The 13,537-nt window shown below is 41.1% G+C and overlaps 1 protein-coding gene and 1 pseudogene across 3 annotated transcripts in view; both read left to right on the plus strand.

Annotated features, from left to right (window-relative positions):
* Positions 1-4,431: 4,431 nt before the first annotated feature.
* Positions 4,432-13,537, plus strand: part of Gulp1 (GULP PTB domain containing engulfment adaptor 1) — a 224,472-nt gene continuing 215,366 nt past the window's right edge. The window contains exon 1 of one of the 3 annotated variants that reach the window (XM_021168770.2): positions 4,432-4,789. The gene's annotated coding sequence lies outside the window, so the exon portion shown is untranslated. Of the gene's footprint in view, positions 4,790-5,472; positions 5,617-13,537 lie in introns of those variants that run through there. The other 2 variants (XM_029477707.1, XM_029477699.1) reach the window with 2 other exon arrangements.
* Positions 4,771-13,537, plus strand: part of LOC110295045 — an 85,405-nt pseudogene continuing 76,638 nt past the window's right edge.

The raw sequence follows: 13,537 nt of genomic DNA on the forward strand, positions 1-13,537 counted from the left end.
TAGAATGCATTTTCAGGAACGTAGTACTAAATAATCAGCTAAATTTTGTTCTGTTTTATTGTAAAAGGGCATTTGTTAATTCAAAATAACAGGCAATTTTCAACTTAATGTTCTCTTTTGCTTCTTTCCTCCTTCCTTCCTTTGTCCCTCCCTCCCTCCTTTCTTTCTTAGACAGGATCTCCATGTATCTCAGGATGAATCTCCGTGTACCTCAGGTTGGCTGCAAACTTATTGCATTAGATATTTTTCTCATTATTTTTACAAAATACTTAACAAAAGCAACTCAAAGAAAGAGTTTCTTTGACTCCCATTTTGAGACTACAGTCACTCATGGAAGTGAAGACACGGAGGCTGCAGCAACAGGACAAGTAGGATGATCAATTTGCATCCTTAGTCAGGAAAATGACAGGGACTAACTAGTTGGTGCTCAGCTTCTTTTCTCTCTGTTTCCCTTTGTATGGAATCAGGTGCTCCTGGAAGGGTGTGAGTTTGGAGAAGATCTTCAACATCAGTTAAGTCTGCTTAGAAATGTCCTTACAGACAAACCCAGAAGTTTGGTTTCTAGATGGTTGTAAATCCTGTCAAAGTGTAATTGTCAGGAATTGTCTTGCTGAAACTACAGGGGTGTGGCATCACCTCTGGGAGCAACAAAAGTCAGTCAACTTTATTCTTACTCAAACAAGAGGAACTGCAACCTGGCCTGAGCAGGAACATTACTTTTAAAATTAATAGAAGGCTGCTCATTTTTATGAGCGTCTATATCCAGCATGATAAATAATAAGTATTTTCAAATGTAACTTTGAGGAAATTCAATGTGCACTGTCTAGTGGTTATACCCTGACAGTTTTCCATAACCTTTTCCCCTTGGCATCTTCCTTCTTATAAGTCTGATTTTAAATTTTGTTTGGTTTTGGTTTAGTGCTGATAAAAACCTTGGTTCTAACATCCTTGGGATCTTTATACCTCCAAGCCATTTCCTAAAGAAGTTCAGTTTGAAAGTTAGACAATGAACATAACTACGCAATAGCTAATTGAGAGACTTTAAGTTTTCTAAGAAACTACAAAAGCATACACTGATGCGCATTATGTGCAATGTCTGGAAAGAGACAGCTGTGGAGACTCCTGTGTTTTCAAGTATCCATCTAACACTGAATATACTTTGTAGTAATAATTTGTTTTCTGTGTAGTAACTTTGACCTGTCATAGACAGGGAACACAGATCTAAATAAAGAATGAACTCAGATCTTTAGGAAATGATTTTAATCAGGCAATGAGGACAAGGCTGCAAAGGAGACTCTTACTGAGAGGGGAACACTGGGTTGTAGCTCCGAGAACCCAGGCCTTAGCTCTCTAAAGGCAGACAAGTTTCACCATGGAGTTTAGTGAGAAAGGGGTTAAAAGTCCGTTTGAAAGCTAGTAGAGGCAAATGAACAGCTAAAAGAACATGCTCTCCAGTAGTTTGTAGACTGGAGTTTATAATGTTCATCTCTGTAATCAGATACTTTCTTTTGGTCCTATATTTAAGAAGAGTTGTTAATTAAAAAAGATCTGCTGTTTCTTAAGCTAGTATATTCTTGGGAGTCTAGTATTCTATGCTAGAATCTTTTACAAGTGCATTAAAATACCCAGTATTTACAGGTATGTGATGGATTAAATTAATAACTTCCTTATTCTTAGGTGATAGTTATACTGATAAAATCATTATGCAAATGGCATTGCTTAATTACCCATAATTATTCATGAATTATTTACGATTATTTACAGAAAAAACTACTAGACTTGTTTTCCAGTGTTTTTGTTGTAATTTTCTTCTTTTCTTTCATTGTTTTCTTTCCTTTTGAGTTAGGGTTCTGTGTATCCCAAGCCTTCCTTTAATAAGCTATATGCCTAAGATGATGGTAAACTTCCTATTTCTACCTCCTGAGTGCTGGGATCACTTGTGTGTCACCACATCTATTTTTATGGTGCACATTAGACAAGGAGCCAATAAAATGAGCTACATACTCATCCTCTCTGTTATAGTAATTTCAGTGTATGCTTATTTATTTTGATAAAGGGGAAAGCAAGCAAGGAAAAAAAAGAAAGAAAGGAAGAAAGAAAGAAAGAAAGAAAGAGAGAAAAGAAAGAAAGAAAGAAAGAAAGAAAGAAAGAAAGAAAGAAAGAAAGAAAGAAAGAAAAGAAAGAAAACCCATGAGCCAAAGTCACGAGATCTAAACGTGGTGTCAGGAAATCACCTAACATCTCTGACCTTCCTTTACCCTAGGTTCCAAACAAAGGAGTTTGCTTAGACTACGATGATCTCCACATTGTTTCTGTTGGAAATACTGGGAGGTTGGGTCTTTTTAATGCAACAAGTATCTGAAAAGGCTCACTCACTTATAAAATCTTTGGAGAGGAATTTCTACTAGCATATCCTGTCTCTTCAAATTACAGCAAAATATGATGGAATGTTTAAGAACCTTTTTTTTTTCTGTCTTCTTTCTCTAAAACTAGTCTATTTTAACCCCTGTACACTTGACTGCCATAAGTTATAAATAACACCTAAGTCTTTTCTCCTATTGTAATTGGGTAGCAAGAGTGTCCTGGAAAAGAGAAAGAATAAGAAAGGGGTCTGAAATGGATTTAGGTCCTTCTGCTGCCTCTGCCCTGGCTTGGACTACATCATGTTCCAAAGCACATCGATATTTACGCATGTTAGCCGTGTAAACCGCTTTATATTTTTCCCCTTTATTTTCACATCCGAACTAAAATTGGGACAGCTAAATTTTAAGGATTATCTTCCCAGAAAGGTTCTCAGCGGTCCTCTCATGCTCCAAGATTCTCTCTCATGAGGATGTGTTCTTCTTCTTTTCCCAGTCAGAAGTTTACCAGGCTCATTAAGAATAGTTTGCTGTGGCTGAGCGTGGTGGCACACGCCTTTAATCCCAGCACTTGGGAGACAGACAGACAGAAGCGAATTTCTGAGTTCGATGCCAGCTTGGTCTACAGAGTGAGTTCCAGGCCAGCCAGGGGAACACAGAGAAACCCTGTCTCAATAAAATTAAAAAAAAAAAAAAAAATGGTTTGCTGTTTTCCTCCCAACTCCACAGCACTTCTGTTCTGAATTCTGAGGTAAGCACAGAGGGATTGCTAATCAGTAGAATGTGGCTGTCGAGAAAGTTGTCCTATTATTTTGGAGGAAGGGTGTTGGAGCAGGGGGATGTAGGGTTGTGGGTCCCAAGACCACTCCACTACAGGGCACCGGCGCTTGGGAATCTTGACAGGACTTACCCCACACTGTCCCTGGGTGGGTGTTGTGCTGCAGGGAAGCCACGGGACACTGCTCCGGGGGCGGGGAAGCACAGTCTGAGGTGCAGGACAGCCAGAGCTGGCTTGGAGCTCCCCAGGCCTGTGATAAGACCTGGTCTTCTGGTTCTCAGGCTCTTGGATATCCAGGTGTGGCTGGAAGCCGAGGAAGAGCTGACAGCAGAGTGGGGGCCTGAGGGTTGGATCTAGCCCAGGGCCAGGGTGGGGGAAAGAAGGGAGGAACTCTGGCTAGTCTCAGGGGAGAGTCCTTGACTTGAGTATAGCTTGGGTTTGGGTCCTGGCTGGGAGCACACAGAGGACTTCTATGGACGATTACACAGTGGCTCTGTAGACAAAGGTCATCTCCGTGTCTCCCTGCTGCAGATCCTGAAGAAAAGAGGCAGTCCTTGGTCTTAAGGCATTTATTGTCATGGCAGAAAGTGGGTGTGTAAAACCATACCCCCCTTCTCAGGGTGGACCTGAGATTAAATACCTTTTACAGGGAGAGTACCTCATTAAAATAGAGATTAGATTTGAGCCTATGTGACCACAGGTCATGTCCTCTACCTGTGGAGGGGCTTGGGGCGTTGCCCTTATGTGACTGATGACCACAAATCTATGGAGGGTGGAGGTGGGGCTACAGCTAGTGACAGAGGCCTGGTGCCCAGGAGCAGGTAAAAACTCCTACTGTCCCTTCATGGTCTCCTGGGCATTTAGCCTTAGCTCAACCAGGGACCATGCTACCTTTCACCGCCCCACAGGGGGAGGGGTAACGTGCAAAGATTCAGACTAGGTTTAAAAGAGAAAGAAAGAAAGAAAGAAAGAAAGAAAGAAAGAAAGAAAGAAAGAAAGAAAGAAAGAAAGAGAGAAGAAAAGAAAAAAGAAAAAGTCTAGTCCCTGCAACTGCGTTTCATGAGGCTGCGTTTCATGAAGCCCTCCTCACTTATATTTATGCCCTTTCTGTGTCACTTTCTTTTTTGTTAAACCTCAGAGGTGTTTTAAATTCTCACCAAACAGCATCTGTGGGAGGAGGTTTAAAAGGAAACCTGGAGCTGTGGAAGAGGGGCGGGGCCGGTGTTTTCTCTCCGTCTGAAATAAGAATGGACAGCTTCTTCTGGAAACCGGTTTCTTTCTGTCTTATTCCCTAACCTCTCCAGGTCTGCCTTTAAAAGCAGGACAGTTCTGCATTACTGCAGAAAACCCCACCAACGTCCCTAGTGCGCACACAGAGCCGGAGTTTTCTTCTGGCCGAGAGGGGGAGCCCCGTGATCCTAGCCCTCAGGAACCGGGAGTCCCGACCCAGCCCCTGCCGTCGCCAGCACCAGTTTGGGCTTCAGCGGATTAGGAGGAGGGAGAGGACCAGAGCCCTAGGGTCCGGAGCCCAGTGCCTTTCCGAACCTGCACAAAGTTTTCCTTTGGGATACGAACACGCGATCGTGGGCCACGGTTCCCGGAGCTCCTGTGCCTGCCCCAGCCCAGCGACCGCATCCCTCTACAAGCCAGGGTAGGAAGCGGGAGCGTCCCTGGTCCGGCCAGCTATGGCCAGGTGGCGCGGAACCAGGAACAGACCCCGAGAGGAAAGCGCGGTTAGGGGGAGGGTGAGGAGGGCAACGGGCTGTGGCCACCTATAGGTTGCGCAGATTCCGACCCCGAGGGCACAGGGAGTCTGTGGGCACTGAAAGAGGGACCTGTTGCTGCAGGCGGGGGCAGTGAGGGAGGAAGATGGGGCCACCCAGGGACGCCAGCCCTGTGCCTTCCCGCCGCATCCTTCCCTCGACCCAAGGAGGAACTTCTGGGCGAGGTGGGGGCTAGCAGGCGTCGGGAGCAAGCGGTGGGGGACGCTGGACCATCCCGCTGCGGGTGCGTGGAACAGAGGCTGCCCAGCAAAAGGAGGCATCGCTGGGTCAACTAGGCGACCCGAGAGCCAACTTCCTCCAGCTTGGTCTCGCTTTGTTTGGGTCGCTGTAAAAATGTGGACAGCGGGCAGGGGAGGCGGCAAGGAGCTTGAGACTGGGCCGCAGATACTTTAAAGCCCTACGTGGGTAGGGCCACGGTTCTCGGGCGGTGTCCATGCGGCTGCCCTTTGGTTAGGCGGGTCAGATCCCGGCTTCTGCGGGCGTTATGTTAGTGGGACTCAGCTTGCCAAGCTTGCTTGCTCTGGTCGACCTCCCGGTGGTGGCCCAACTGGCTCTCTATCCTGGGGCTGCTGGGCTGATTTCCCTGTTTGCAGGAGGGAACTCTGGGCAGTCTAGTTTTCTTGGAATGTGTTTACAATGTAGAATGGGACTTGAACAGGAAGCTGAACGCTGCAGCTAGAAATAGCGTGCCAAGGTAGAGTGAGGGAGATACAGCTGCTGTTGGGGAAACTCTCAAGTGTGGGCTGGCAGTCAAGGAACACCCCCCCACACACACACCTCACCTCGACACACACACACACACACACACACACACACACACACACACACACAGCGTCTTAATTTTTCTTGATGGAGCTTGTCTTTGTTAATAGACATTTACGTGCGATATTTCAGTCTGTTTGACAACATAATATCAATTAGGAAGATTTAATAACTGTGTATTCTGCCTGCTTTTAAAAATGCTGCACCAATATTTAAGAATGAAAACTTTCTAGATTCTGTCAATTCTATTAATTCTAGGACTTGCAGAGGCCAGGATACCTATGATTTTATGTAGTCCATATGGCTGACTGAACAGGTCGTAAAAGAGTACGAATTAGAAAACAGAGTAAACGATGAGAGGTGGGAAATCCTAAAAGGAATTGGATTTTTTTTTTTTTCAGTTTTGCAAATTGCCTGGTTGCTCTGGCAGCCTTTCCCTCCTTCTTCCTCATAATCAAATAGCTAGAAATTGCTAGAAAACCCACCGATTGGGAGAGTTTGGACGCTGGTGTCTGCAAGCTTTTCTAGAAACAACGGTGAGACTAAGGTACTGCTCCACTGCATAATTAAACTCTCCTTGATCTGTCCAGGAGCATTTCCCAAGTTTTTAAGACTGACAAGAAAAGAATGGAAGAATCTGGCAGGCAGCCAAACTAGATTGAACTCAGTAGGCAGGCCTGAAAGAGACTCGGGAAGTTGCAGGGCATAGTTTGAATGGCTTGGTGGTGGTACTGGGGCTTAAATAGGGGGTTTCTTTTAAAATGAAAACTTTAAATGACTAAGAGTCTTTGGGGGGAAAAAAAATAAAAACAAAAACAATTGACCAAGCATAGAATGCAGTTGAATATCAAGGAGAGTTAAGAAGGCCCAAAGGGAAGTGTGGTCCTTTCCATCCTTGCTCTGAAATAGCAACAGTTTGCCTGTGCTTACACTGTTACTCCGTCTCCTCCAGATGCACCTTGTTAGCTGCTACTTCAGTCCTTCAGGCCCACCTTTCTTCTTTGTTTTCATGGTCAGTAAGAATGGAAGACCAGCACTGAGCAGATGGTTTTCCACCTAAATTGATTAATTCAATTAATTTCAGATAGCTTGGATTTGGGATCATAGAATTAAAGGGGAAAATTCATCTAGTATTTCTTTCTTGTATTACAGAAGTGACCCCATAATAAACAAATCTTCCTCTTTTCCCTGAAGCAGGATAAATCGGGGTGCAAACTTACTGCTCCTTTCTCAGTTCCAGGCAATCTAGACACCCTGAGCCTTATCTGAAATTCAGACCGTTTTCTTTATTATCTTTGCTTCTATTTAATCTGTCCCTCATTTTCTTCCTTAGTGAGGTGGATGAGGTAGGCCTGGGCCGTAAATGGTAAAAAGCAAATGTGGTTTGTATTCCTTCTGAATGTTGGAGTTTGAGGTTGTAAATGTCACTCTTCTCTCTGAGGTTGACTTTATGAATCACCCTGTGCAAAGTGTCTTTCTTTACCCTGACTTTAGTTTTTCCACTTGCAAAATAAACTTTCCTCTACACATTCCCAAGGTCACTAAAGGGATCAAGTGATGTGAAAAGCTTTTTTTAAAGGTCATGACTTTTCTCACTGAGTCTATGAGACTAAAATTGAGTTGTTTGTATCTGTTAGACGTACACAGTAATATTTCTGTAAACTTATTTTTTACCTTTTATTCATAGCTATAGTTTAATCATATATTTTTACTTTTTACATTTTTAATGTTTTTGAGATGTCATACCCAAGTACGACTGCATTGATATCATTGCTACTCTTCCCTTTATGATTTAACATCTCCTGTCCTTTTCCCACAACCTGTCAAATTAATCTCTTCATATCACACACACACACACATAAGAAAAACCTTACTACTTTCACTTACTGTTACTTGTATGTTTAGGATGACCACTTGGGATAAAGTAACCTGTGTCAAGGTTCCAATCCCAGGAGGAAACTCTTCTCTCAAAGCCACTGATTGACTGTAGCTCTTCGTGGAGGGGTGGGACCTTGTGAAAGATGCACATTCACATTGTCATATCAGCTAGTATTGTCATTATGTTGATCTTGTTAGGTGACTATGTTGTTGGTGTTTCATGAGTGCGGTTTTTCTGTCATGTCTGAGTTCTCTGTCTGGCAGTAGCTGTCCTTGTCCTTCCTCTTCTAACAGAATTTTCCCTGAGCTTTAGGCGTATGAATTATGCTGTAGATGTATTTGGCTCTGGATCACTCATGCCATTTAGTCTCAGCACTTTGAACAACTTAATCTGTTGAAAAAATACAAAACCTTCTTGGATGAGGCATGAGGGTCTCTCCTATCAAAGGGGCAAATGTGAGAGCTGCAAGTCAGGAGCCAGGCCTAGGAGTGCACAGTGTCCCAAGTGAAGGAGTGTGCAGGGTCTCAGGCCTAGGAGTGCACAGTGTCCCAAGCCTAGGAGTGTGCAGGGTCTCAAGCCTAGGAGTGTTCAATATCTCTGGCCTAGGAGTGTGAAATGACTCAGGTCTAGGAGTGTGCAATATCTCAGGACTAGAAGTATGAAATGTCTTGGGCCAGCTTGGTTTTCAGATTTTCATTGCTGAGCATGTTGAGTGAGATTTTGTTATGATAAAGGCTGAGTTATTTTGTTAATCAGAAGAGAATAATTCATTGCTATTTGTTTATCTTTATATTCAAAACCAGTTAATTTTAAAGCAAAGCTTACATTTTTCTTTATGAGACGGTAACAAGCATGTTTGCAAAATTGTGTTTATTTAGTTGTTTATCAATTTGCACATTCATTTTTTGGTGCTTTTGAGGTAGTGCCTCATTCTGTATCCTAGAATACCTGGTAACTCACTCTTCATGTAACCAAGGCTGGTATACACTGGAACAAGAGGCAATCCACCAGCCTCATTCCATCTTTTGAGTTCAGGAATTCCAGGCATGAGCCTCCTTGCTAGCCCGCCTTTCTTAGAAGCAACATTTGAGTGACTAAAATACATTTGTAGTGTAGAAACTAACTGGTGATCACCACAACAATTTCCATATGGATTCTATGCTAGATTTTGGAGCCACTGATGGGTTGACTCCTTTAGTATTTGTTATGTGCTGAATATGAGCCTTGCTTCTCTGTCAAGATTTTAGCACTGAACTCAGCTTTGCTTATCTGTATGTGTTAATTCATTTGTTGTCTGTATGAACATCTATAAATTGTGAACTTGTTAGATGGTAGGTTGGTGATATGTGATTCTTGTGAAATATTTAATTTTTAGTTTAGCTAATAGATACTATGTCAACAGTAAAATATATTACCTGTTTTTAGGTTCCTTGTATTATTCATAAGGATAGGACAATTTGAAAAAGAAAACAGAATAAACATGATAAGTGTTTTAAAGACAGAAGCTCTGTAGAATGTTTAGTAATAATCTTTGTTATTAGATTTCACATTATTACAAATAATGGATGTATCAAAAGCAAGTATATATAGACTAAAGTAGTCTAAATTGTTGATATAGTAGTCAGAATATCCATACATTTAGTTTAACTACCAAGTAAATAGTTAAGGATATATTGTGTTAATATTAATATAAAATGTCTGATTTTTTTCTTTTAAAATCTTTTTCCCCTCTGTAGAATGGAAATGATGCCTTTTTGATGTAAATTTTACTTAGCAGACTTATTTGTTTGCGATTCCAGTTGCAATATTGTGTGTTGTCTTCTAAAACCTCTAAAGGATAGAAAAAGATATTACTTTGAACATAACTATGAATTCACGATAGTTACAGAAACGAATTGCATGGATTCTGTGAGCCCTGGTCCCTAAATATATGAAAGGCTGGTGGATCTAGAAGTGTTTGCATTAATGCATTTATAGATCAGGAAGTTTATGTTTGTTCCCATGGGATACTAAATATATTCAAATTGGAAGAAGAAAAATGACATAAACTTTTAACATATCAATTGCTCTGCTTCCAAACAGCAGAGATATTAAATTGAATCATACCTTTATTTTCAAAGAGAATAACCGCACATTATTCTTCCTAAGTAAGCCTCTCTGCTTTCACAGTGCTATTTGCTAATTTTCTGTTTGTTTTGTGCTTTGGAAATGGTTTTATCCACTCTTGTGATGCTAACCATGCATGATTTTTGATTTTTAAATAACACAGTTAATTGGCTCACATCTTGTGTAGGAGAATAAATGCTGGTTTTCTGTTTTCATTGAAGTGGTATATTTGTGGTAATTTTGAAATTGTTTTAAAAGGTCCAATGTTCTATGCTTAGAATAATTTAGGAAGAGTGCTTCATCTCACATAATATGAATAAGTGATGGACTCAGGTCCCAACTGGATCTCCAGTGTTCTGTACTGTGTTGCAAAGATAGAAAAAACAGTTTAAGAGCTTAAGTAAGCTTATATTTATTTTCTAGTGTTCACTTAAGAAAACAAATGAATATAACAATACTGTTCTTTCTTTTTGTTGGGTGATAACATTACATAAACATACTTGTGTATGTACCATCTAATGCCTTCTGACAAAAGGGGTTTAGACTAGATCACATAAGCTTCCATTTCTTAAGTGCCTACACTGCCTCCTGTGTGTGCATTTCTAATTATGAGATATGTATGTTCTTGAATGTTTCTGTATTTGTGATGGATATGTCTTTCTGTAGGAGTAAAGAAACTTCAGTTAATTTTGTGTTCTCAACTGAGAATTGAACCTCTATGTCTTGTGAATCCTCAGTAAGTACTTTATAGTTGGAGTATACTCCCACACCTAATGCATGCATATATGCATTTATGTGCATATGTATGTATGCACATAGATACATATACATATTCATATTGAGACAAAGGCTTGCTATGAAGCCATAGTTGGATTCCCACCCAATATGTGGACCAAAAGCTGGCCTTAAACCTACAGAGATCTGCCTGTCTCTGCCGTCTGAGTGCTAGGATGAAAGGCCTGCAGTACCACACCCAGCACTAACTGGAATTTCTAACAGTATTTGTTTATTTAATACCTGTGTATTTATATGTGCCTATATGACTCTATGTGTACAACTTGTGTGCAGTTGCCCTTAGACACAAGAGAATGTCAGATGGCCTGAAACTGGAGTTTCAGGCAGTTATGACCAGGGGACTGAACTCAGATTCTCTACAAGAGCAGGAAATGTTCCTAACTATTGACCCTTCTTTATAGCTTCTGAATTTATATTATGAAATCTAGTTTTGAAACTTAATTTAAAAGTATATTTGTGTGTGTGACAGACAGAGAGAGAGAGAGAGAGAGAGAGAGAGAGAGAGAGAGAGAGAGAGAGAGAGAGAGACTGTTAGGCAAGTAGAGTTCTCTTTATGTATTATTATTTTCTCATTTTCTCAGATGGTGACCTGGAAATCTCTTCTAAGCTCTTCGAGTTAGAAATGAAGTAGCCAATTGTAATAAGGCAACTTCTGTTTCAGAGGGCAGGTACCACTGATAAATTTAAAAGGTACTGTGAAATAATAACTGTGTATAAATGCAGTATACTATTGTAGTAATGAGTATTAAAAGTCAGGTTGTCACCCTCTTTAGATCATTTATGTCCTGGGATGAAAGACACACATGGTTCTTGCATTTTAAAATATGCCTTAGGCAGTGAAATACCTGGGCAACTGTCTACCCTTCATGCTGTTTGAATCTTAACCCAAGTTATTTCTTACTATGTTTCATCTGGGCTGCTCTTAGGGCCACATTGTTATGGTTCAGCTAACCCATGGTGGCTCTCCTTTCTCCTGTCCTGCATTTTCTATCCTATGGCAGCTTCTCTCTCTCTCTCTGTCTGTCTCTGTGTCTGTCTTTCTCTGTCTCTCTAGCCCAGGAAACCTAAATCCACCTATGTCTCTTCTCCCCAGCAATTGGCTATCGGCTTCTTTATTCATCAATCAGAATTAACTTGGGGGCAGGGTCTTGGAGTTACATTCAGACTCCAGGTTTTGGGGGCCCACACTTAACATTATAATAGACAGGAAAAGACAAAACCCCAACATATTATATATTATTTTTAGTAATGTTTTATATATATATATGTTAAATATGTTAAAGCTGATAAGTTTCCTGAAACTCTCCGCGATTACCCAAAAATTTTAGACGTTGTAACAAAGTTTTATTAGATTTAACAAACAAAATTAAGATTTACATGAGCTGTGGTGTATTGTAGATGTACAGTACTTTTGAGGCCAGTCTGAGCTATCTAGTAAAACCTGTTTCAGTAGAACAAAACATAACAAAACATTAAACAATAACATGGAAAGAGGAAGGAAAATATCAGCAACATTGAACAGTTTAGTTTCTTTTTAGCAACAAAAATTCATTTAAGAACTTACCTAGTCCACTACCTGAACTGTTAAGAATTTTCATAGTTGATGGAACTTGAAAATATCATCCTGAGTGAGGTGACTCAGTCACAAAAGAACACACATGGTATGTACTCACTGATGAGTGAATATTAGACCAAACGTTCGGAATACCAAAGATTCAATTCACAGACAGTATGAAGCCTAAGAAGAACGAAGCCCAAAATATGGATGGTTCAGTGCTTTTTAGAAGGGTGAACAAAATACTTCCAGGAGGAGATGTGGAGACAAAGTGTGGAGCAGAGACTAAAGGAAAGGCCATTCAGGGACTGCTCCACCTGGAGATCCATTCTTATACAGCCACCAAACCCGGATACTATTTTGGATGCTTGGAAGTGCTTGCTCATGGAAGTCTGATATGGCTGTCTCCTGAGAGGCTCTGCCAGAGCCTGACAAATACAGAGGAGGATGCTTGCAGCCAACCATTGGACTGAGCAAGGGGATCCCCAATGGAGTAGTTGAAGAAGGACTGAAGGAGCTGAGGGGATTTGCAGCCCCATTGAGAGAGCAACAGTGTCAACAGGTCAGACCCCCAGAGCTCCCAGGGACTGGACCACCAACCAGATAATTCACATCGAGGGACCCATGGCACTGGCAACATATGTGGCAGAAGATCGCCTTGTTGGACATCAGTGGGAGGAGAGGCCCTTGGGCTTGAGGGTGTTGGATGTCCCGGTGTAGGGGAATGCCAGGGAAGAAAGATGGGAGTGGGTGGGCGAGTGGGGAGCACCCTCATGGAGGCAGGGGGACAGGGTATGGGATAGGAGGTTTCTGAAGGGGAGACCTGAAACGGGGAAAACATTTGAAATGTAAATAAAGAAAATATCCAATAAAAAAAGAAAAAACGAAAACATAAAGAGAGGCAGGAGACATCTGAAGGAAAAAAAGAATTTGGATAGTGTAGTGTGCTTAAGTACACCTGTGTCCTTAGCATTTGAGAGGCACAGGCAGGCAGATTATGAATTGAGGTCTGTCCTTGGCTTTATGACCTTATCTCAAAAAATTAAAAGGACAAAACAATTTTGTTCTTTACTGCATATTTTCAAATGTGTAGCCAATATTTCACTAAATGACAGCAAGCTTTCCCCTTTCATTTGGTTTGTATTTGAGAAGGTAATAGGTTACTTCATATCGCATTTTAGACTATTTAAACAAAGCAAATGGAGCACATGTCTTGTGTAGCCAATATGCAAATTTGGGGTAATTAGTTCACATTCAGAAGGATAAGTGTACTTTTAGCTTCTAGATTTATTTCAAAGCTATTTAGATAATGAAAAAGGTAGTGTAGTTTAAAGTGAAAATTTAACAATAAATGAGACATAAAGCTAGATGAGTTAAAATGGACTTGCAAGTATTAATAAGAGCTTAAAGGGTCAAATGAAAGCTAAGGCTTACAATTTAGTTCATTTTTGCTCTGAGGAGTGTAGCCAACAGAGTTTATAGTGCTTGCTGAATGTCCTTATCACCTTTGAAGATGTC

The sequence above is a fragment of the Mus caroli genome, chromosome 1 (assembly GCF_900094665.2).
Source record: "Mus caroli chromosome 1, CAROLI_EIJ_v1.1, whole genome shotgun sequence".
Lineage (NCBI taxonomy): Eukaryota > Metazoa > Chordata > Mammalia > Rodentia > Muridae > Mus > Mus caroli.